We start from the raw sequence: 24257 nt of genomic DNA, 5'->3' as shown, positions 1-24257 counted from the left end.
TAAGTTGAATGTGAACAGTGCTCTCTCTTCTCCTTCTCCTCTCAATTCAGCTGTGTGCGTGTGTTTGTGGAGTTTATGAGCTGAAAAGCTCATTAAGTGTGTTTATATATATTGGGATTGGGCCCGGTCCAATCCGTTAGCGTTTTTAACCCGTTTGGGCCACTTTGGGCCAAAACCTTTAGAATTAGTGCCCGGTTTTCAATTCTAAAAGTTTTTCCTAAGTTTTCCTACTATTTTTATTATTCTCACACAGTATCGGACAGACTTAAGCCAGTACTGCTAGTTAATTTACCGGTTTGCATTTTTATGTTGTTTTTCAGATAAAATTACATTTTTCCACTCAGAAAAATTCACTAAATTTAAATCTCACCGTTAAATTTCTAAATTAAGACTTCTAATTTCTCGAACATATTTTGGGAGATTAATTTATTATTTTATATTATCTAAACGGTCGATAAGAATTACGGTTCTTACATTTTTTCCTCCTAATAAAATTTTGGCCCTCAAAAATTCAAAATCGTTTGTAATCTAACAACGGCAGTCTATCTCCATCTTAAATTCGAGTCCCCACACTCTTTCCCCTGCGTCACTCTGATTTCGGCTACATATAAAAAATATCTTCTTTTCCCCCTTCATTTCCGTCTGATGTAACTCTAAGTTCTGATATCACAAAAAACGATATTCTCTCCATGAAAATAAGTTAAGGTTTGGTTATTGGCTTCATAATTACCTCAACTATATTGTTGTGATCGACCTGCCTCCTGTGTTCCTCCACATAGACAATCTCTAACCAAGTGTCCCAGTGCACCACACTTGTAGCATAGTTTCATATCCAACCGACATGGCGTATGCGGATGATAGTTCCCACACTCTTGACACCTCAAACCAGGGGAGTAAGCTCTTGACCACTTCCCTTCACCATTTCTCTTGAAGTTTTGTCCCCTTGGTGCAAGGTAATTGCCACGACCTCGGTTGTCAGTATAACTACGATTTCCTTTTGCCTCAGCTACCTTTTTGGCACAGTCCTCTACAACCCTCGCCTTGTTCACAAGCTCAAAGAAAGTTCGAATCTCTAAAGGAGCCACAGCGGTCATAATGTCATCCTCCAAGCCTCCTTGATATTTAACGCACTTCCAACTCTCATAGGATTCCGGGGCACCTTGACACACCCTAGAAAACCTACAGAGTTCCTCGAACCTACTAGTGTATTCGGCCACAGAAAACGAGCCTTGCTTCAGCTGCATAAGCTCAAACTCCTTTGCTTCTCTTACCGACTCCAGAAAATACTTCCTATAGAACACCGTTTGAAACACATCCCAAGGAATCTCTACATTCGAAAATCGCAGCAACTGGCACTCTCCTTGCCACCAATGTTGTACCTCTCCTAACAGTTGATAGGCCACAAACTCCATGTATTGGTTAGCCAGGACACGTTGAGCCTGTAGTGCGCGCTCCATAGCTCGGAACCAATTGTCTGCTTCAGTTGAGTTGGTCGAACCTCTGAAAGTCGGTGGACAAACTTTCAAAAATGAAGCCAAAATCATCGGAGCACCTCCCAAGTCATTACCGGCACCTTCCCTATTTCCGTTCCCATTTCCATTACCGTTTCTGTTCCCCGCCAGTTGACCCAACCTCTGTACTGCTTGCATAGTATTAGCCAGGTTGGCCATCGCCGCCATGAACTCGGAATGGTTATCGGCCAGTCGGTTATTCTCATTTTCTCCCCGTGTACGCATACGATCTCGTCCAGGAGTAGCCATTAAGGTTTATGTCTGCACGAAACAGTCGATATCAAGGTGATCAGTCTCAATATCAAAAGCCTAGTGCTTCAATTATCCCAAAAAGGCACTCACAAATAAGCATGCTATCCATATATCAAGCAGATAACCTAAATAGCATGAAAGAAAAAGACATAGAATATGCAATGAAGCACAAACGATCCATCCCTCAGGCTCACAAGGATGAACTGCTCTGATACCACTAAATGTAACACCCTAATTAGCCTAAGCCTTACCTCATGCCGTAAAGCAAAGGTTAATCGAAGGTTACGACAATTCTAAGGCTTATCCATAAATAAATATATATATATATATATAGAAAGGAATATTATTTTTAGAAGCCTGATGAAGAAATAAGCTCAAATATAGAATTACAAAAGCGCAAAACGTTCACATGAAACTACAAACTTAAGGCACAAGGTTAAGGTACACGATAATAGTATATATATAGATATAAGAGTATAATAGCCATAAAGAACTAGCCGCAGCTCGCGGAGTTTGAGTAGACTAGTTATATACAGACAATACGGAATTTTGAAAGTAAAACCAGCATATACAATATATCTCTCTCAAAGTAAGCTTATAAAGCAAAAGTAAATACAAAAGTGAGAGAAACTAAGCAGAATATCCAAAATGACTCCAAAATGGAATAAAGATCCTCTACGCTGTTACCATCACGTAAGTCACCAAGGTAGGTTATGATCTGGATCTGAAAAATAACAAGAAAGTATGGAATGAGAACCGGAGGTTCTCAGTATGGTAACTGTTCCGAGGGTTACCTGAAACTATAGGTCGATCTCGGACGAGATCTTCTATGCTGGTCAGAGATGACGTATCCGACTGGTGGGCGGCGGCCGGAGCTGTCGTGTCTGACTTGTTGGACTAGATGCGCTGCTGATCCTTCGTCACCGGAGGGTGGGGGGTACCTGCAAGAGACTCCGATGCTTAAGTTAGCATGGGTATTAAGCAGGTTTTTAGTAGAATCAGAGTATGAGTTATACCTGGGTGCTCCAGTGTATTTATAATGGTGTAGAGTGACCTTAGTTATCTTATCTTATCTCATCTTATCTTTGAGTGAGGTCATCTTATCTTCTGGGGAACCGCCTTTATCTTTCTGGGCTTTAGCTGCCTTCAGATTGGGCTGTGTTCCTTTGTTTGGGCCTACATGGGCCTCTGTGGCATTTTGTACGAGCTCTTTGAGAAGAGGTCAGACATTGGCCGAGCTCTTTAAGTAGAGGTCGATAATGAGCCAACCTTCCAAGAGGTCGGTCTTGGGCCAACCTTCTAGGAGGTCGGATAGTCTGATCTGAAGAGGTCGGTCGGCTTGTCGCTAAACATCCCGAGTCGGACAGCTTTGACCCAGGGTATGAACAGTGCCCCTGCTTGAGTTCGATCTTTCCGTGAGATAGTGCTTTTCAGAGCTTCGATCTCCATGGAAGTCGTGCTCAAGCATCTGTCTGGCTTGTTTCTTCGTTGCTTTGCAATCTTTTGCAGATTTTCTAGAAGTTTGGTACTTCACAGTCCGTCCTCTTTTGAGTGGTAGTGTGGGTTTCTACCCTTGCCTTCTAGATCATGCCTTGCTTTAAGTTTGTGTTGACAACCCTATGCCTTGGCGAAGTTATCCATGCGGCTTGATATTCGGGCTTTTAGTGACTTGTCTTATGACTTTTTAGTGTTCTTTATATAGAACCTTTTTTTAGTCTCGGATGACGTTCGTAGCCCTGTTTTGAGATTGTGCCTTCTTTGAGTGGAGTTGTATCCATTTTAGCTAAGCACATTTGTGCCTTAAGTTGTTTCCCAACCTTTTGGCTTGTTCATTTTTGAGATCGTACTTGCGCCTCTTCTTAGCTGACGTCGACCTGTACGTCTTTGCCCCTGCTTGAGTTCGGACCTTTCCGCGAGATCGTGCTTTCAGAGCTTCGATCTCTTTGAGGAAGTCGTGCTCAAGCATCTTGACTTTGGTCGATCTTGAGTAGTTTCTCCTTTGTGCGAGTCTGGTATTGCCCTTTTTAGTTTGTTGAGAGGTCTTTTCAGCTTTCTTCCGACTTGTTTGTCTTCACCGCTCGGGCTTTTTAGTCATAATCCAACAACTTTTTAGGTAGTATTCCGATAGGGAACCTTTTTATAGTTTGTTTGGATGACTTTTTAGCTCCGTCTTTGAGGCCGTGCTTTTTGCTTTTTTAAGCAGTGTCTTTTTTCAAGACTTTGGACTTTTCAGCGAAGCACTTTTGACTTTGGTCTTTTGACCTTTCCTTGGCCTTTGTGATATGTTTATAGAGTGTTGGCATTTTGCTATCCGACCTCTTTTTGTTTTGTCCACTTTCTGCTTGGTCGAGGTGGTCCTTTGGGGCTAACTTGTCCGACAACTTTTTAGTGTTCTTTGGTAGAACCTTTTTAGTTAGTCTGAACATTTTTGATAGCTTTGTCGTGGAGCCGTGGCTTTTTGGGCAAAGCTATGTCCCTTTTAGCGCACGTTTTTCGTTGGTTCGACTTCTCTTGTCGATCCTTCTTTAGCTTTCGTTGGTCCGACTTCTCTTGTCGGTCCAAGTTGTAGCTTTCGTTGGTCCGACTTCTTCTTGTCGGTCCAAGCTATAGCTTTCATTGGTCCGATTTCTTCTTGTCGGTCCAAGCTGTAGCTTTCGTTGGTCTGACTTCTTCTTGTCGGTCCAAGCTGTAGCTTTCGTTGGTCCGACTTCTTCTCGTCGGTCCAATCTGTAGCTTTAATTGGCTCGGGCTAACTTCTTCATGTCGGCCTCTTCTAAGTTATTTCTAGCAATCCTCTTTTTTGGACCTTTGTCAGGTCTCTTTTAGGGATTACTTTTTATAACTTTTCGTTTTGGGCCGACTTCGTCATGTCAGGCCCTTCTAAGTTATTTTTGTAATCCTCTTTCTTGGACCTTGTTCGGGTCTCTTTCAGGGATTACTTTTATAACTTTTATGTTTTGGGCCGACTTCGTCATGTCGGGCCCTTCTAAGTTATTTTTGTAATCCTCTTTCTTGGACCTTGTTCAGGTCTCTTTCAGGTATTACTTTTATAACTTTTATGTTTTGGGCCGACTTCGTCATGTCGGGCCCTTCTAAGTTAAAGTAATCCTCTTTTATAGGGTTGGCCAGACCTCTTTCCAGGGTTTACTTATAACTTGGGTTGACTTGGTTCGACTTCTTAACGTCGGCCAGTCTTTAAGTTATTATTTAGCAATCCATTAAGACCTTGTCAGGTCTTTTCTCCAGATCACTTTCGATAACTTCTTGCATTATTCAATTTTCATCTTTGCCGATTTGTAGAAGGTGAGTTCCACCCTTTAGTCGACCTTTAGATGAATTTGGTTTTCATCTTTGTTGGTCTTTATCGTGATCGTGTAGTGAATTTGATTTTCACTTTCTGCCGATCTGTAGCTTTATAATCGGGCGATGAATTCTGCTTTCACTTTTTTGCCGACCTTGTCGAAATCGGGCGATGAATTCTGGTTTCATCTTTGCTGACTTTTATCGTGATCGAGCGGTGAATTTGGTTTTCACTCCGCCGACCTTGTTGTGATCCGGCAGTGAAATTTTGCGTTTCAGATTAATGTGTCTTGGTATAGCAATGAATTTTGTTTTCACTTTGTCGACCTTTGTCGAAATCAAACGATGAATTCGGTTTTCATCATGGTCGGGTGGTGAAGTTGGTTTTCACCTTGCCAACTTGTCGCTTTGTAATCGGACGATGAATTTGGTTTTCATCTTGCTGACTTTGTCATGATCGGAGGTGAATTTGGTGTTCACCTTGCCGACCTGCCGTAGTCGGGCGTCTTGGTAGCAAAGTTTTTAGGGAATCTGCAATCTTTTAAATGATAAAATGAAGATAAGAGTGTGTACATGTTAGTACTTACCTTTCTAGGTTGGGTAATCTTTTTGGATCTCGGCCTGGCGCCCTTTTTAGATTGCAGGCATGCCATGACCTTGGTAGCTCTTGCCCCTCGAGGTTGGACACTTTGTAGCAACCTTTCCCAATTATTCTGAACAACTTGGTGTCGTCCTTTCCAGTTGGCTGCTAGCTTCTCTTCTCCTGACCAACCTATTCTGATGTCATTTCGGATTAGGATGAGATCGTTGTTGCTAGATTACCTTCCGATTGTATCTTGAGGCCATTTGACGTTTTAACGCCTCTTCCTTGATCCGAGCTCTTTCTCGGGTTTCTGGAAGAAGGTTGAGTTCTTCCTTTTGAAGTTGGGAGTTGGCCTCTTCACTGTAGTGGATCACTCTGGGCAATCCTTCTTTGACCTCCACTAGGATCATTGCCTCCATTCCGTAAGCTAATCGGAAGGGTGATTCCTCTGTAGTGGAGTGTGGGGTTGTCCGATATGCCCATAGGACTTGTGGGAGCTCTTCAGGTGGGGCTATAGGGAAGTTGGCATGCTTTTGATGTAAGGCTTTGACTTTGTATTTGCTCTGAAGAACTTGGGTTCTTTCAGCAAAAAATTTGCATCTTTTATCGTTTGTTGTCACTTTTCTTTTGTCATTCGCCTTTGAGAAGAATGTGTTCTTTGCTTAGGGTTTGGTTGCTGTTCCTGTTTCTTTTCATCGTTGCCTGACTCCTTTTGTACAAAAGTTCTAGCTTTTGTTTTGACCTTTTGTTTGAGAGGTGTTCGGACTGTTTGGGTAGAGATTGTCGACTTCTTTTTTCTGTGTTCTTGCCTTGTTGTTGCCTCCAAAGGGTCCCCCTGGACTTTCGTGTGAGTCCTGGGGTTTCCCTTTTACTACCATGTATGGTACTTGATATTTTGCTATTATTGTCCGAGTTATTTTCTTATTTGCCCGAGTTGTTTGGTAGTAACCCCAAAGTCGACCTATGTCATTGAGATGTCTACTAAGATCCCAGATAGCATGTCTGATTTGTTGGATTTCATAGTTTTAATGCGTGTTACTGTGGCTGACCCTGAGTACATTCTTTATACCGCCTTCGAGATCGACTTGTTGTGGTCTTGTAATGTAGCCTGGATGAGGCTTCTGTTATTGCCCCCTGGTTTGATGTTGGCTAATTTTGAAAATGCATCAGCTCGGGCATTCTATGTGTCGGACTTCATTTTCTCCGATTTTGTCCGAGTTGTTGGTACTGGCTGGTTTTGAAAATGCATCAGCTCGGGCATTCTATGTGTCGGACTTCATTTTCCCCGATTTGTCTGAGCTGTTTTCTGTTTTTTTCCAGGGTCCCCCGAATTGTCTGAGATGTTCTCTGGTTTTGTCCAGGGTCCCCCGAATTATCCGAGCTGTCCTCTGTAGGATTCTTCCAGCTAAGTTTGTTTTCTGTAGGATGCCTTTTATGGGCTGGTTGGTCCGAACTCTGATAGTGTGAGATTGAAAGTATGGGTGGAGTCGTTGAGAGGTGAGTACGAGGGCGTAGGCGAACTTTTTCTATCTTTTGATAGTTTAGTTCGGCCCCTTATAGAGCTTTGCTGATGAAGTAGATGGGTTGTTGCCCACTTTCGTCTTCTCTGACTAGTGCTGAGGCTATTGCCCGACTTCCCACTGCGAGGTATAATATGAGTTCTTCACTTTCCCGGGGTCTGGTGAGAATGGGTGGTTGCCCCAAGAATTTTAAAATCTCGGAAGGCTTGTTCGCATTCCGTTGTGCTTTTCAAACCTCTCTCCCTTCCTTAATATACCTCTTTGAGGTGTCTTTTGCAAGATGATTTGGAGATCGAACCTCCTGCGAATCCTCCATTTATCATATGAACACGTCTCTTAGGAGGGTGAGGTAGACGTTCAACTTGTCCAACCTCTTTGGTGTGAGGTGGATGTTCCACTCGTCTGACCTCTTCGGTGTGTGGTGGACCTTCAACTCGCCCGACCTCTTTGGTGTGAGGTGGACCTTCAACTCGTCCGACCTCTTTGTTGTGAGGTGGACCTTCAACTCGTCCGACCTCTTTGGTGTGAGGTGGACCTTCAACTTGTTCGACCTCTTTGGTGTGAGGTGGACCTTCAACTCGTCCGACCTCTTTGTTGTGAGGTGGATCTTCAACTCATCCGACCTCTTTCTTCTTTTTACTTTTGATTGGGCAAGGTGGTGAGATCTTCTCAGTGTTGCGTATTTCTCGTTAAACATCCACAAGAGATAGGTTTCTCAGTGTGTTAGTCTTCTTTCTTTCTGGACTCTTTATCCTTGTCCCGTAGTGGGTTAGGAGAATCTGGTTTTTAAGCTGTCTCCCAATCGGGAGTTCTCCTCCATATTGATATATTTTTTCGCCCTTTCTTGAACTTTGTTTAGAGATGTTGGGTGCTTCTTGAATATTGAGTGGTTGAAAGGTCCTTCTCGCAGGCCATTAATGAGACCCATGATAGCTGCTTCTGTTGGTAGACCTTGCATGTCCAGGCATGCTTTGTTAGAGTAGTCGGGAAGGCTTTGCATCGAATAACATCCGAGGCGTCAGTGAAATACATCCTACTTCTGAAATTGCTAAGATGATGGCTTGGATCCGATGTGCCGTCGTACGGAATCACGTTTGGAGCTTTGAAGTCCTTTAGGACTTTTAGCTTTCATGATCTCCTTGGTGAATGGGTCTTGATTTTTGTGGGAGCCGTCTTCGTGATCGGATCGAATATTTTTGGCCTTGAGATCTGCTTCGAGTTTTAGGAATTTGTCCTCTAACTCGCGGCGTCGTCTTATTTCCCTTTGTAGGTTTTTCTCAGCTTCCCGTTGATGCTCTGCCCCTTTTTCGAGTTGTTTCAAGCGATCCTGGAGTGCCTCCATGGCTTCTATAGTTGGTGAATTGCCGTTTTTGTTAGGTTGAGGAGTATCTTTTGGTGTAGTGTCCGCATTCTTGTGCGGCGTTCTATCTTCTAGATCTGAATCGTGGTCGTTGTCATGGTTGTCCGCCATGATGGTGGGATGACTTCCAGGGTCCCCGGCAACGGCACTAATGTTTCGAGGGTTACCTGAAACTGTAGGTCGATCTCGGACGAGATCTTTTATGCTGGTCGGAGATGACGTATCCGGCTCGTGGGCAACGGCCGGAGCTGTCGTGTCCGACTTGTTGGACTGGATGCGCTGCTGATCCTTCGTCACCGGAGGGTGGGGGTACCTGCAAGAGACTCCGATGCTTAAGTTAGCATGGGTATTAAGCAGGTTTTTAGTAGAATCAGAGTATGAGTTATACCTGGGTGCTCCAGTGTATTTATAATGGTGTAGAGTGACCTTTTTAGATAAGATAAGTTAGTTATCTTATCTTATCTTATCTTATCTTATCTTTGAGTGAGGTCATCTTATCTTCTGGGGAACTGCCTTTATCTTTCTGGGCTTTAGTTGCCTTCAGATTGGGCTGTGTTCCTTTGTTTGGGCCTACTTGGGCCTCTGTGGCGTTTTGTCCGAGCTCTTTGAGAAGAGGTCAGACATGGGCCGAGCTCTTTAAGAAGAGGTCAGTAATGGCCAACCTTCCAAGAGGTCGGTCATGGGCCAACCTTCTAGGAGGTCGGATAGTCTGATCTGAAGAGGTCGGTCGGCTTGTCGCTAAACATCCCGGGTCGGACAGCTTTGACCCAGGGTATGAACGGTAACTGTTCCGAGGGTTACCTGAAACTGGAGGTCGATCTCGGATGAGATCTTCGGTACAGGTCGGAGACGGCGTGTCCGGCTGGCTGGTGGCGGCCGGAGCTGTCGTGTCTGACTTGTTGGACTTGCTGCACTTGCTGATCCTTGGCCACCGGAGGGTGGGGGTACCTGCAAGAGACTCCGATGCTTAAGTTAGCATGGGTATTAAACAGGTGTTATGTAGAATCAGAGTATGAGTTATACCTGGGTGCTCCAGTGTATTTATAATGGTGAGATCTGACCTTTTTGATAAGATAAGTTAGTTATCTTATCTTATCTTTATCTTTGAGTTGAGGTCAGCGTATCTTTCAACGGAACCGCCTTCATCTCTATATGCTTAGGCCGCCTTAGGATTCGGGTTGTGCTCCTCTGTTTGGGCCCTTAATTGGGCTCTTCTGTCGATTTGGCCGAGCTCTTTGAGAAGAGGTCGGATAGTCTGACCTGAAGAGGTTTGGTCGCTTTTTCTCGAATCATCCCAGGTCAGATAGCTCGACCCAGGGTATGAACAGTGCCCCTGCTTGAGCTCGATCTTCTTTTTGAGGTCGAGTCCTTGACTTCGGTCCTTCTTAAAGTCGAACTCAAGCATGTGTCGATTCCTTTCTTTGTAAAGTGTCTTTTTTGAATGTAGAACGTTTTCCTCTAAAAGCACGCATTTTTGTATTAGCGCTTTTTTGGGAACGCAAGCGGTTTTAATATCCGCATTTAATTGGCATTAATTTGCCCTTCATTCTCTCTTGGCATGTATTTTGAATTTCGTGATCAAAAATGGTTTCTCTTCTTCATTTCTTCTTTGTAACTTCTCCCTTTGCTCTCTCGTTTTCTGTTTCTCTCATCTGCTCTCTGTCTTTTACTTGCGCTTCTGCTTTCGTCGCTTGGCATTTTTCTGGGCAGCCTTTATCTCTGCGCTTCTACTCTTCCTCGAAGCTTCTTCCATCTCCAGGTTGGTCCCATTTCGTATTTTCCTCGTTGTTTTTAACTTTGCGATGGGGTTTTTCTTTTGATCTTCTTTTTGAAGAAAGTTTGGATCTTTCTGTTTTTTATCATGCTTCACTTGTTGCATGCTCTGAAATTTCTTTGCTTTTTGGTGCGAATCTTTTTCTTGTTGCTTGAATCTTTTTCTTTTGCATGTTGCCGCCGTTTCTGTTTGTGCTTTGGCTGATGATTTTTTGCTTGATTTCAAAAGAAAGTTTGCGCCTTTGCTGCTTGGCCTTTTTCGACATTTTTGATATACTGTAGAAGTAGTGTTTTTTGCTGGTAAACTGTAGAAGTGTGGTCCTTTTGCGTTTTTTCTTCCTTTGTTTTCTTTCTGAATTTTATTTTGATGAGTGCTGGGATGTAGGCCGTAGAAATAACTTGAAAACCTTGTTTGTTTACTGCCTCCAAGGGATGCCCCAAGACCTTTGTCTTGAGTCTTGGGGTTTTCCCTTTTTGTTTATCCGCCCGTCGAGATGTTTTTGAGTAATCCATTCTTCTTTTCTTTTTGTAGGATTTAGTTGACCTCATGTCTTCCCGAAATAACGTTGTTGAAATGCCTTCCCAGGTTCCCGCACGTATGGCTGATTGGGTGGATGATGAGCGGATAATTTATACGCTTTTTGACATTGTTTTTAGTATGTTTTTAGTAGGATCTAGTTACTTTTAGGGATGTTTTTAATAGATTTTGTGTTAAATTCACATTTCTGGACTTTACTATGAGTTTGTGTGTTTTTCTGTGATTTCAGGTATTTTCTGGCTGAAATTGAGGGACTTGAGCAGAAATCAGATTCAGAGGTTGAAAAAGGACTGCTGATGCTGTTGGATTCTGACCTCCCTGCACTCAAAGTGGATTTTCTGGAGCTACAGAACTCGAAATGGCGCGCTTCTAATTGAGTTGAAAAGTAGACATCCAGGGCTTTCCAGAAATATATAATAGTCCATACTTTGGCCAAGAATTGACGATGTAAACTGGCGTTCAACGCCAGCTTTCTACCCAAATCTGGCGTCCAGCGCCAGAAAAGGATCCAAAACCAGAGTTGAACGCCCAAACTGGCACAGAAACTGGCGTTCAACTCCACAAATGGCCTCTGCACGTGCAACACTTAAGCTCAGCCCAAACACACACCAAGTGGGCCCCGGAAGTGGATTTATACATCAAATACTTACTCATGTAAACCCTAGTAGCTAGTTTATTATAAATAGGACCTCTTACTATTGTATTAGGCATCTTTGGTCTCAGTTTTATTCCATTGTTCATCTTAGGAGACTATTGATCACGTTTTAGGGGGCTGGCCATCTCGGCCATGCCTGGACCTTCACTTATGTATTTTCATACGGTAGAGTTTCTACACTCCATAGATTAAGGTGTGGAGCTCTGCTGTTCCTCAAAGATTAATGCAAATTACTACTGTTTTCTATTCAATTCTTCTTATTTCGCTTCTAAGATATCCATTCGCATCCAAGAACGTGATGAAGGTGATGATTATGTGTGACGCTCATCATCCTTCCCCCTTATGAACGCGTGCCTGACAAACACTTCTGTTCTACATGAATTAAGCTAGAATGGGTATCTCTTAGATCTCCTAACCAGAATCTTCGTGGCGTAAGCTAGAATGATGGCGGCATTTAAGAGAATCCGGAAGGTCTAAACCTTGTCTGTGGTATTCCGAGTAGGATTCAATGATTGAATGACTGTGACGAGCCCCGAACTCGCGATTGCAGGGCGTTAGTGACAGACGCAAAAGGATAGTAAATCCTATTCCAGCATGATCGAGAACCGACAGATGAATAGCCGTGCCGTGACAGGGTGCGTGAGCAGATTATTCACTGAGAGAATAAGATGAAGCCATTGACAAAGGTGATGCCTCCAGACGATTAGCCGTGCCGTGACAGGGCATTGGATCATTTTCCCGAGAGATGACCGAAAGTAGCCATTGACAGTGGTGATGTATCACATAAAGCCAGCCATGGAAAGGAGTAAGACTGATTGGATGAAGATAGCAGGAAAGCAGAGGTTCAGAGGAACGAAAAGCATCTCCATTCGCTTATCTGAAATTCCTGCCAATGAATCTACATAAGTATCTCTATCCCTTTTATTGTTTATTTTAAATCTAATAAAGTATCATGTTTAAATCCGCCTGACTGAGATTTGCAAGGTGACCATAGCTTGCTTCATACCAACAATCTCCGTGGGATTCGACCCTTACTCACGTAAGGTATTACTTGGACGACCCAGTGCACTTGCTGGTTAGTTGTATCGAAGTTGTGACAATTATGTATTAAGATCAAAGCACCAAGCTTTGGAGCCATTACCAGGGATTGTTTGAGCCTGGACATCACAATTTTGTGCACCAAGTTTTTGGCGCCGTTGCCGGGGATTGTTTGAGTTTTCGGCAAGCTTTTGGTCCGGTAACATCAGTGCCAGATTCCCTTTTGATCCGGCAACAGCACCAAGTTTTTGGCGCCGTTGCCGGGGATTGTTCGAGTTTGGACAACTGACGGTTCATCTTGTTGCTCATATTAGGTAATTTTCTTTTTGTTTTGTTTTCAAAAATTTTTCAAAAATCTTTCAAAAATTCTTCTTTGTTTTCGAAAAAAAAAAGTTTTCAAAAAAAAAAAAAAGAAAAAAAAATGTTTTCAAAAATAAATTATTCTATGGCTTCAAAATTTTTAAGAATGAATTCTAGTGTTTCATGAAATATGTTGAATCATATCTGGCTGTAAAGCCATACCCAAACTACTTTGGGATTGGTATTCAACTAATCACTCCAGCCCATGTAATTATATGTTAAAGCTTGGCTGGCTGTTAAGCCATGCCAGACCCTTTGATTGGAGCTTTAAGACTAACATGGCAAGATTCCTGGAATTCATATTAAAAATTTTGGAATCCTTATTTTTCCTTTTTCTAAATAATTTTTCGAAAAATATAAAATAAAAATCCAAAAAAATTAGAAAATCATAAAAATCAAAAATATTTTTGTGTTTCTTGTTTGAGTCTTGAGTCATGTTATAAGTTTGGTGTCAACTGCATATGCATCTTGCATTTTTTCGAAAATATCATGCATTAATAGTGTTCTTCATGATCTTCAAGTTGTTCTTGGTAAGTCTTCTTGTTTGATCTTGATGATTTTTTGTTTTGTGTCTTTTATTGTTTTTCATATGCATTCTTGAATTCTTAGTGTCTAAGCATTAAAGAATTCTAAGTTTGGTGTCTTGCATGTTTTCTTTGCATTAAAATTTTTCAAAATTATGTTCTTGATGTTCATCTTGACATTCATAGTGTTCTTGGTGTTCATCTTGACATTCATAGCATTCTTGCATGCATCACATGTTTTGATCTAAAAATTTCATGCATTGCATAATTTTCATGTTTTCATAAAAATTCAAAAAATCAAAAAAATATCTTTCCCTTTTTCTCTCATCAAATTCGAAAATTTGAGTTGACTTTTTCAAAAATTTTTAAAATCAAGTTGTCTCTCATGAGTCAAATCAAATTTTCAATTTGAAAATCTTATCTTTTTCAAAATCTTTTTCAAAAATCAAATCTTTTTCAAAATTCTTAGTTATTTTCGAAAATTTCAAAAATATTTTTCAAAAATCTTTTTCTTATTTTTATACCAAATTTTCGAAAATAACAATAACAATTAATGTTTTGATTCAAAAATTTCAAGTTTGTTACTTGCTTGTCAAGAAAGATTTAAAATTTAAGTTCTAGAATCATATCTTATGATTTCTTGTGAATCAAGTCATTAATTGTGATTTTAAAAATCAAATCTTTTTCAAAAATATCTTCTTATCTTTTTCAAAAATTTGATTTCAAAATATCTTTTCTAACTTCCTAACTTCTTACCTTTTCAAAATTTGTTTCAACTAACTAACTAACTTTTTGTTTGTTTCTTAACTTTTTCAAAACTACCTAACTAACTCTCTCTCTCTAATTTTCGAAAATATCTTCCCTCTTTTTCAAAAATTTCTTTTTTATTAACTAATTATTTTTATTTTTTATTAAAAAAAATTTTCGAAAAAAAATACTAACCTTTTTCAAAAACTATTTTCAAAAATCACTAACTCTTTTTCAAAAATTGTTTTCGAAAATTCACTTCCCCCTCTCATCTTCTTCTATTTGTTTATTGATATACTAACATCTTTCCTTCAACTCTCAAAAAAATCCGAACCCCCTCTCTCTCTGAGTTCAGATTTTCTTCCCTTCTTTTCTTCTACTAACACAAGGATCCCTATACTGTGGTATAAAGGATCCATATTATTATTACTATTTTTTCTGTGCCATCTTCTTTGTCATATGAGCAGGAGCAAGGACAAGAACATTCTTGTTAAAGAAGATCCAGAACCTGAAAGGACTCTGAAAAAAAAAATTTAAGAGAAGCTAAAATACAACAATCCAGAGATAACCTTTCAGAAATTTTCGAACAGGAAAAGGAGATGGCAGCCGAAAATAATAATAATATAAGGAAGATGCTTGGTGACTTCACTGCACCTAATTCCAATTTACATGGAAGAAGCATCTCCATTCCTGCCATTGGAGCAAACAACTTTGAGCTGAAACCTCAATTAGTTTCTCTGATGCAGCAGAACTGCAAGTTTCATGGACTTCCATCTGAAGATCCCTTTCAGTTCTTAACTGAATTCTTGCAGATATGTGATACTGTTAAGACTAATGGAGTAGATCCTAAAGTCTACAGGCTCATGCTTTTCCCTTTTGCTGTAAGAGACAGAGCTAGATTATGGTTGGATTCTCAACCCGAAGACAGCCTGAACTCTTGGGATAAGCTGGTCACGGCTTTCTTAGCCAAGTACTTTCCTCCTCAAAAGCTGAGCAAGCTTAGAGCTGATGTTCAAACCTTCAGACAGAAAGAAGGTGAATCCCTCTATGAAGCTTGGGAAAGATAGAAACAGTTGACCAAAAAGTGTCCTTCTGACATGCTCTCAGAATGGACCATCCTGGATATATTCTATGATGGTTTATCTGAGCTATCAAAGATGTCACTGGACACTTCTGCAGGTGGATCCATTCACCTAAAGAAAACGCCTGCAGAAGCTCAAGAACTCATTGACATGGTTGCTAATAACCAGTTCATATACACTTCTGAAAGGAATCCTGTGAGTAATGGGACGCCTATGAAGAAGGGAGTTCTTGAAGTTGATACTCTGAATGCCATATTGGCTCAGAATAAAATATTGACTCAGCAAGTCAATATGATCTCTCAGAGTCTGCATGGAATGCAAGCTGCATCCAACAGTACTCAAGAGGCATCTTCTGAAGAAGAAGCCTATGATCCTGAGAACCCTGCAATAGCAGAGGTAAATTACTTAGGTGAACCTTATGGAAACACCTATAACTCAACATGGAGAAATCATCCAAATTTCTCATGGAAGGATCAAAAGCCCCAACAAGGCTTTAATAATGGTGGAAGAAACAGGTTTAGCAATAGCAAGCCTTTTCCATCATCAACTCAGCAACAGACAGAGAACTCTGAACAAAATGCTTCTAATTTAGCAAATCTAGTCTCTGATCTATCTAAGGCCACTATAAGTTTCATGAATGAAACAAGATCTTCCATTAGAAATCTGGAAGCACAAGTGGGCCAGCTGAGTAAAAGGATCACTGAAATCCCTCCTAGTACTCTCCCAAGCAATACAGAAGAGAATCCAAAAGGAGAGTGCAAGGCCATTGACATAAGCGCCATGGCCGAACCTGTGAGGAGAGGAGAGGACGTGAATCCCAAGGAGGAAGACCTCCTGGGACGTCCAGTGGTCAAAAAGGAGCTTCCCTCTGAGGAACCAAAGGAATCTGAGACTCATCTAGAGATCATAGAGATTCTATTGAACCTCCTTATGCCCTTCATGAGCTCTGATGAGTATTACTCTTCTGAAGAGAATGAGGATGTTACTGAAGAGCAAACTGCCAAGTTTCTTGGTGCAATCATGAAGCTGAATGCCAAATTATTTGGCATTGATACTTGGGAAGTTGAACCTCCCTTGTTCATCAATGAACTAAGTGATCTGGATCAACTGACATTGCCTCAGAAGAGACAGGATCCTGGAAAGTTCATATTACCTTGTACCATAGGCACCATGATCTTTAAAGCTCTGTGTGACCTTGGTTCAGGTATAAACCTCATGCCCCTCTCTAATAGAGAAACTGGGAATCTATGGGGTGCAAGCTGCTAAAATCTCACTAGAGATGGCAGACAGCTCAAGAAGACAGGCTTATGGACAAGTAGAAGATGTATTAGTAAAGGTTGAGGGCCTTTACATACCTACTGATTTCATAGTCCTCGATACTGGAAAGGAAGAGGATGAATCCATCATCCTAGGAAGACCTTTCCTGGCCACAGCAAGAGCTGTGATTGATGTTGACAGAGGTGAAATAGTCCTTCAATGGAATGAGAACTCCCTTGTATTCAAAACTCAAGGATCTCCCTCTGCAACCATGGAGAGGAAGCTTGAAAAGCTTCTCTCAAAGCAGAGTCAACCAGAGCCCCCACAGTCAAACTCTAAGTTTGGTGTTGGGAGGCCACAACCAAACTCTAAGTTTGGTGTTGAAATCCCATATCCAAACTCTAAGTTTGGTGTTGGAGAGTCTCAACAAAGCTCTGCACATCTGTGAGGCTCCATGAGAGCCCACTGTCAAGCTATTGACATTAAAGAAGCGCTTGTTGGGAGGCAACCCAATGTTTATCTAACTCTTATTTTTATTGTTTTTCATGTTTTCTTAGGTTCATGATCATGAGGAGTCACAAAATAAATATAAAAATTGAAAACGGAATCAAAAACAGCAGAAGAAAAATCACACCCTGGAGGAGCATCTGTCTGGCGTTCAAACGCCAGAACAGAGCATAGTTCTGGCGTTCAACGCCAGAAATGGCAGCAAAGGGGCGTTGAACGCCCAAAATGGGCACCAACCTGACGCTGAACGCCCAGAGTTGTGTGCAAGGGCATTTTACATGCCTAAATTGGTGCAGGGATGTAATGCCTTGACACCTCAGGATCTGTGGACCCCACAGGATCATCTCAGGATCTGTGGACCCCACAGGATCCCCACCTACCTCATCATCTCTCTTTCCATTCATGATCATCCCTTCTGTTATCCATCTACCACTCACATCCATACACCCACTACCTTCAAAATTCAACATCTTTTCCCCACCCAATCCCACCCATATGGCCAAATACACACAGCCATCCATCTCCTCCATATCCTCTTCTTCTTCTATTCTTTCTTCTTTTGCTCGAGGGCGAGCAACATTCTAAGTTTGGTGTGGTAAAAGCATAGCTTTTTTGTTTTTTCCATAACCATTGATGGCACCTAAGGCCAGAGAAACCTCTAGAAAGAGGAAAGGGAAGACAAAAGCTTCCATCAAGGGTCTATAGCTCAGTGGTAGAACATTTGACTGCAAATCAAGAGATCCCTGAGATACCTCAGGGGATACATTTTCTTCCACACAATTATTGGAAGCAACTAAGGGTGGAACATCAAGAGCACTCCATCATCCTTCATGAAATCAGAGAAGATCTAAAAGCAATGAAGGAGGAGCAACAAAGACAAGGAAGAGACATAGAAGAGCTCAAGGACATCATTGGTTCCTCAAGAAGGAAATGCCACCATTACTAAGGTGGATTCATTCCTTGTTCTTATTTCTTCTGTTTTTCGTTTTCTATGTTATGTGCTTATCTGTGTTTGTGTCTTCATTACATGATCATTAGTAGTTAGTAACTATGTCTTAAAGTTATAAATGTCCTATGAATCCATCACCTCTCTTAAATGAAAAATGTTTTAATTCAAAAGAACAAGAAGTACATGAGTTTCGAATTTATCCTTGAACTTAGTTTAATTATATTGATGTGGTGACAATGCTTCTTGTTTTCTGAATGTATGCTTGAACAGTGCATATGTCTTTTGAAGTTGTTGTTTAAGAATGTTAAATATGTTGGCTCTTGAAAGAATGATGACTAGGAGACATGTTATTTGATAATCTGAAAAATCATAAAAATGATTCTTGAAGCAAGAAAAACCAGCAAAAAAACAAAGCTTGCAGAAAAAAAAATAGAAAAAAAAATAGGCGAAAAAAAATAGAAAGAAAAAGAAAAAGCAAAAGCCAAAAGCTCTTAAAACCAAGAGGCAAGAGCAAAAAGCCAATAACCCTTAAAACCAAAAGGCAAGGGCAAATAAAAAGGATCCCAAGGCTTTGAGCATCAGTGGATAGGAGGGCCTAAAGGAATAAAATCCTGGTCTAAGCGGCTAAACCAAGTTGTCCCTAACCATGTGCTTGTGGCGTGAAGGTGTCAAGTGAAAACTTGAGACTGAGCGGTTAAAGTCAAGGTCCAAAGCAAACAAAGAGTGTGCTTAAGAACCCTGGACACCTCTAATTAGGGACTTTAGCAAAGCTGAGTCACAATCTGAAAAGGTTCACCCAATTATGTGTCTGTGGCATTTATGTATCCGGTGGTAATACTGGAAAACAAAGTGCTTAGGGCCACGGCCAAGACTCATAAAGAAGCTGTGTTCAAGAATCATCATACTAAATGATGCGCATAAACTAGTTATGCCACGATTTAGGAAATTGCACGATAGGCAAAATTCCTTCCGGCAAGTGCACCGGTTATCGTCAAGTAAAAACTCACAACAGAGTGAGGTCGAATCCCACAAGGATTGGTTGAATGAGCAATTCGGATTAGAAGTGTGTCTAGTTGAGCGGAATCAAGACTTAGATGAGAATTGCGGAATGTAAAATTGGCGGGAAACGTAAATGACAAGAAATTGAAATGGCGGAATCTTAAATTGCATGAATTAAAGAGCAGAAGCTAAATTGCTGAAATTAAAAGGGAATGGGGGTGATTGCATGAATTGAGTTGCAGAATGTAAAGAGAAAGTGGAAATCAGAAATGGGGAATTCATTGGGTTATAGGAGATATTGAGATCTCCGAATCAAAACATGTTTATCTCTTCCTCAACCAATGCGTTCATTGAATTTTGCTTGGCAATCTTATATGATTGGATCCCAATCCCTTGGCTCACCAATTCTCTCTAAAAACAAACAAATTCCCAATCCCTTGGTTTAAATGTTCATAAGAAGAGATGATGCTCGATCACTGATTATACCACACAGTTTCATGAACCACAATTTGGTAGGATTACATGTCACAATATCCATCCAAACCCCAATCCAATTCACTGTGAGAAAGCTTCTCTAGCATGAATCCTCCATTCCTTTCCCAAGGTTCCGAAGGATTCCAATTATGGGTAGTTTCTTTCCCAAGACAACTACCCATAATTGGAATCCTTTGGAACCTTGGGAAAGGAATGGAGGATTCATGCTAGAGAAGCTTTCTCACAGTGAATTGGATTGGGGTTTGGATGGATATTGTGACATGTAATCCTACCAAATTGTGGTTCATGAAACTGTGTGGTATAATCAGTGATCGAGCATCATCTCTTCTTATGAACATTTAAACCAAGGGATTGGGAATTTGTTCGTTTTTAGAGAGAATTGGTGAGCCAAGGGATTGGGATCCAATCATATAAGATTGCCAAGCAAAATTCAATGAACGCATTGGTTGAGGAAGAGATAAACATGTTTTGATTCGGAGATCTCAATATCTCCTATAACCCAATGAATTCCCCATTTCTGATTTCCACTTTCTCTTTACATTTTGCAACTCAATTCATGCAATCACCCCCATTCCCTTTTAATTTCAGCAATTTAGCTTCTGCTCTTTAATTCATGCAATTTAAGATTTCGCCATTTCAATTTCTTGTCATTTACGTTTCCCGCCAATTTTACATTCCGCAATTCTCATCTAAGTCTTGATTCCGCTCAACTAGACACACTTCTAATCCGAATTGCTCATTCAACCAATCCTTGTGGGATTCGACCTCACTCTATTGTGAGTTTTTACTTGACGATAACCGGTGCACTTGCCGGAAGGAATTTTGCCTATCGTGCAATTTCCTAAATCGTGGCATAACTAGTTTATGCGCATTAAGTTTATGGCGCCGTTGCCGGGGATTGGTTTTCGATTGACAATTCTCAAATTGGAAGTTAACTAGATTGAGCATTTTTCTTGCTTTGTTAATTCAGTTCAAGTTACTTGTTGAATTTTTAATTTCTGCACTCTGTTACATGCTTTCTTTCTTTATGCCTTTAAATTCAAGCAACTAACTCACTGACTCACTAACTGTTTGAATTAATTCCTCAACTGCTCTAACCATACTCTTCCATTAACCAAGAGTATTTCACTTGTTTGTTGCTTGTGCTGTGTTCTTGTATGACAGGTAGGAGAGGAGAGACATCAACTCCTCCATATACCGAACCAGAGAGGACCCTTCATAGACTTAGAAGGGAAGCAAGAGGGAAGAGAGTACTGGGAGAAGAAGAATCTGAAGGAGAATCTGAGGACAATTTTGAGGAAGCTTTAGATCTCAACATGGATAGAGAAGTTCACAACCATGAGAGAGCTGATGGAAACAATGCCATTCCTGAGAGGAGGGTTCTTAGTTCATACATAAACCCAACCTCTGGGAATTGTGGTAGCAGCATTCAGAAACCACCCATTCAGGCCAACAATTTTGAGCTCAAACCACAGCTAATATCACTTGTGGAGAATCATTGTTCATTTGGTGGGAGTGCTAATGAAGATCCAAACCAACATCTCACAAAATTCCTGAGAATTTGTGACACTGTGAAGTCCAATGGAGTCCAGGAAGATACCTATAAACTGCTCTTGTTCCCATTTTCACTTAGGGACAAGGCAGCTAAGTGGCTGGAATCATTCCCAAGGGGGAGCCTAACAACATGGGACGAGGTGGAAAGCAAGTTTCTGGCACGTTTCTACCCCCCACAAAAGGTCAATAGGCTTCGATCTGAGGTTCAGACTTTTAGACAACAAGATGGTGAAACTCTCTACGAGGCATGGGAGAGGTTCAAGGATTTGACAAGGAAATGCCCACCAGACATGTTCCATGACTGGGTGCAATTGCACATTTTCTATGATGGACTTTCTTATGAATCAAGGAAGGCTGTAGACCATTCATCAGGAGGTTCATTGAACAGGAAAAAGACTGTGGAAGAAGCCATTGAAGTGATTGAGACAGTGGCTGAGAATGAGTACTACTATGCTTCAGAGAGACACAACACTAAGGGAGTCATGGAGCTGAACCATGTTGATACAATTTTAGCCCAAAACAAGGTGTTTGCCAAGCAACTAGCAGAGCTCACCAGGAAATTAGAAACAAAGCAAGTGGCCGCAATACACACACAAGATCAAGAGGAAGTAAGCACTGAAGGAGGTGATTGGGAAGAGGCCAATTATGTAGGAAATCAACAAAGGCAACCATATGATCCACATTCCAACACTTACAACCCAGGATGGAAAAACCACCCAAACTTTGGGTGGGGGAACCAACAAACCCAACCACAAAACCACAAACCTTACAACCACAACCAACATAACAATTCCACATACCAAAACTCCAACCAAAGATCATACCAAGCCACACAAAACACTTACTCCCAACCATCATATCATGGCCAAAATAATCAACCTACCCAACCTAATCCGAACCAACAATTTCAAGATCAATTAAACCGGATAGAAGGAATGCTGGCACACATGGGTCAGGACATAATTGAGTTGAAAAGCTTCAGGGATGATGTGAGATCTACCTTAAGAACCCATGGTGAAAAACTCAAGAGGATGGAGTCTCAAGTAGGAGAGCTATCTCAACAGGCCCCCAAATCAACTGCAGTGTTCCCTAGTGACACAGAAAAGAATCCTAAAGGGGAACAAAAGAGAGTGAGATGGGAAGAATGCAAGGCCATCACCATATTGAAGGAAGTCTCAGAAGAAGAAGGAATCAGACCCTCAGAACAGGAGCCAGAAATCTTGAAGGAAAGTGTGGAAGAAGCTAAGCAGGAAAGTGAAACTGAGCAAGCCAAGGAACTGCAAAAAGGCATGCTGGAAACATACCAACCAAAAGCACCATTTCCTCAGAGGTTAGGAGGAGGTGAAAAAGGGAAAACCTATTCAAGGTTTTTAGAGACATTTAAGTCTCTCCATATCAATATTCCCTTTCTTGAGATTCTCCAGCAGATGCCTACACATATCAAGTATTTAAAGGAATTGCTGAGCAAGAAAAGAGTTTTGAAGGGAGGACAAACTGTAATAATGAACAAAGAATGCAGTGCCCTCATCAAGAAGGACATAATCTCTAAGAAAACAGACCCAGGAAGTTTTCATATCCCCTGCATCATAGGGGAAACAAAAATTGACAGAGGATTCTGTGATCTAGGAGCTAGCATAAATGTGATGCCTCTGACTCTTATGAAGAGGCTACAACTGAATGAGGTGAGATCCACTGATGTAATCATACAACTGGCTGACAAAACTCAGAAGCAAGCTGAAGGGGTAGTTGAGAATGTGCTGGTGAAAGTGGGAAATTATTTCTTCCCCACAGACTTTGTCATTTTGGACATGGAGGAAAACTACCTACACCCCATCATTCTGGGAAGGCCATTTCTAACCACTGCTAGAGCACTCATAGATGTAGAACAAGGAGAGCTAATTTTGAGAATACATGATGAACAACTCATTTTCAATGTTTTCAAACCTGCATCTGAGCCTGAACCAGAACATAAAAAGCCTAAGGATGATAGTAGCCATCTTTGTTTGGAGGAAAGCAATCCAGCAGCTGAAATTCTGAAACAGTCCTTGGAAGGCAAACAAGAATTGCAAGAGTTAAAGCCACAAGAATCAATAGAAGCAGATCAGAAGGATCCTCCTGACATAAGGGTCAATGAAGAAATCATTAAGAGAAAGGGAAGAATTGTAAAGAAATTGCCAAGAGGGTGGAGAAACAAGAAAATTCCCACTGAAGGTTTCTCTCCGGGAGATAAAGTGATATTAAGTCATTATCTGCCAATCCCACCTGGCCTCAAAACCATTCCTTCCCAGCTCCCTCAAGTGTTCACAATCAGAAAAGTTCTTTCTATGGAACATTTAGAAGTCATGAAGGAATCAAATGGGGACGTTTTCATAATGAGAGGAGAAGGCATCAAGCACTACAATCCACCCTAACAAGGGACAACCGTCAAGCTAGTGACGTTAAAGAAGCGCTTCATGGGAGGCAACCCATGTTTTAGTATCCTTACTCCTTATTGTTTTGCTTTGCATCTAATAAAGCATGGTTTCTTATGCATGAACTTGAATCCTCAGGACAACTGTTGAAAGAGTGCACTAAACATTGCATGTAAAATACAATTGGTATCTAAGTTTGGTGTGCCTGAAGGCACCCCAAATTTTATCCAAATTGTATTCAATCTTTCATTCAAAGTGCACAACCAAACATTAAGTTTGGTGTTCCTTTTGAACACAATTAATGAAAAGCAAGAAGTTTCTCTGGATTTAGAAATTCATGACAAGTATACCATTTGCATGTTTTAATACTTTGATTTCAATTACTTTAGGTAGTAAAATTGTTTAGGATCAAAGCGCCAAAGTGACTAGGATTTATTAGAATTATGCACATTCATTAAGGACAACCAACATGGATTTCATGTCATCAGGAGACATTACCAAACACTAAGTTTGGTGTCCAGTAATAAGTGTGCATACATACAAAGGTCACGGCTATAAGCTCAGGAAGTCAATCATTGATTTACAATTCAAAAAGAAGGAAAAACATGTACAAGTACTATTCATTATTCACATGACCGAAAAAAAAAATGATAGCAAATTTGTTTGTTTGTGCAGGTACAAAAGGAAGGATAAGAATGGAGGAAAAAGACAAGGGGGGAGGTACGGTGCTTGGTCAAAAAGGAAGTTCACAAGTCTTTGAAACTAACACATGGGAAAAGGAAGTTCTGCATGAAAAGATAGCTACATGTACAACCTAATGCACTCAGAATACTTCCAAGAAA

At 41.0% G+C, this 24257-nt stretch overlaps 2 non-coding genes across 2 annotated transcripts; both read right to left on the bottom strand.

Annotated features, from left to right (window-relative positions):
* Positions 1-15156: 15156 nt before the first annotated feature.
* LOC148555402 (small nucleolar RNA R71) lies at positions 15157-15260 on the bottom strand. Its single transcript, XR_015888220.1, has one exon. It is a non-coding gene; the product is annotated as a small nucleolar RNA R71 (small nucleolar RNA).
* A 5932-nt stretch (positions 15261-21192) lies between these two features.
* On the bottom strand, positions 21193-21296 carry LOC148555401 (small nucleolar RNA R71). Its single transcript, XR_015886396.1, has one exon. It is a non-coding gene; the product is annotated as a small nucleolar RNA R71 (small nucleolar RNA).
* Between the last annotated feature and the right edge of the window lie 2961 nt (positions 21297-24257).

The sequence above is a fragment of the Arachis ipaensis genome, chromosome B6 (assembly GCF_059453495.1).
Source record: "Arachis ipaensis isolate K30076 ecotype BB chromosome B6, ASM5945349v1, whole genome shotgun sequence".
Lineage (NCBI taxonomy): Eukaryota > Viridiplantae > Streptophyta > Magnoliopsida > Fabales > Fabaceae > Arachis > Arachis ipaensis.
Note: the sequence above shows the minus strand (reverse complement) of the source record. Positions and strands in the feature narration are given on the sequence as shown.